We start from the raw sequence: 242 nt of genomic DNA, 5'->3' as shown, positions 1-242 counted from the left end.
TCATTGGGGGGAGGGGGGGAGGGAAGCGATTGATCAGATTGGCCGGTAAACCTGTCCAATCAGCATTGATCCCCCTGTGATCAGCTGACACTTCCTTCCTCCAGGAAGATACATTCAGAATGCAGCGGGAAGTGAATACAATGTATCGGTTACATTCCGGCTGCATCCTTTGTGGATCGAAAGATTTCCGGCAGATCATCGAATGTTTTTTTAGGATTTATTGAACAGATATAACAGAACAT

At 45.9% G+C, this 242-nt stretch overlaps 1 protein-coding gene across 1 annotated transcript in view; it reads left to right on the top strand.

Moving 5' to 3' along the window:
- LOC108802466 (poly [ADP-ribose] polymerase 14-like) overlaps positions 1–242 on the top strand; it is a 21,722-nt gene that overhangs the window by 2,030 nt on the left and 19,450 nt on the right. The window lies entirely within an intron of this gene.

The sequence above is a fragment of the Nanorana parkeri genome, unplaced genomic scaffold, assembly GCF_000935625.1.
Source record: "Nanorana parkeri isolate BGI_ZX_2015 unplaced genomic scaffold, ASM93562v1 scaffold2884, whole genome shotgun sequence".
Taxonomy (NCBI): domain Eukaryota; kingdom Metazoa; phylum Chordata; class Amphibia; order Anura; family Dicroglossidae; genus Nanorana; species Nanorana parkeri.
Note: the sequence above shows the minus strand (reverse complement) of the source record. Positions and strands in the feature narration are given on the sequence as shown.